Below are 892 nucleotides of genomic sequence, written 5' to 3'. Positions count from 1 at the left end.
TAAATGCTACGTTCTAGCCACGATCGAGAGCAGTTGATTTTGATTTGGGTAAAGGTTTTTTTTTAAATCTTACACTCTGAAATAAAATCAGTCAAATTGACTAGATCAGTAGTCAGCCTGGTGTAACTGATATGTCTAGTTTCACTTCTAATGTTTATTTGGTCTAGTAAAATATTAATAGTTAAATATGTCAAGAATAACAGTTGTACCCGATTAATTAGTCATTTTGAATGATTTGTTTTGAAGCGTATAAGCATTGTCAACATTTGAATCCATTGATTGTTCTTGGTTTTTAGTGCGCGTTTTTTATATTCTTAAAAGGTACCTTATACTTGTAATCTTGTGATAAAACAAAATCTGACCCTGCATGCAATTAAATTATTGAGTGTAGAATGTTGAAAGCTTGAAAGAAATCAGATTACGGATAACAAATTATGCATTATCCCTCTAGATACCAAGTTATTTTAATCTTTTGCAATAATGATAGACTGATAGAAGTAATGGTGGAATTATGCGTCGCTTTCTCAAAAGATTCTTATGAGGATAGGAGAGATCAAAATGTTTCTGGATCTAGTTCATGAAACTTGGACATCAGGGTAGCAATGTATCCCTGAATACCTTGTGAGCTTTTCGGGTAAATGGCAAAGATCAAATGTCATTTAAAGGTCTATAAACTCTAGCCGTGTTGGGAGTATGTTTTGAATTGGCATCATAACTTAGCATGCATGTTTATGGATCTAGCTTATGAAACATCGACGTAAGGGTAATCAAGTATTAATATTTGTTTTGAACATGTCTTAGTCCACATGATCATCGTCATGGGTCATTTTGGGTGAATGGACATAATATCTTATTATCATATTAGTGTTTTCTCCTTTGACTAATTGCTCAT

Source organism: Lytechinus variegatus, chromosome 4 (genome assembly GCF_018143015.1).
Source record: "Lytechinus variegatus isolate NC3 chromosome 4, Lvar_3.0, whole genome shotgun sequence".
NCBI classification, from domain to species: Eukaryota; Metazoa; Echinodermata; class Echinoidea; order Temnopleuroida; family Toxopneustidae; genus Lytechinus; species Lytechinus variegatus.
Note: the sequence above shows the minus strand (reverse complement) of the source record.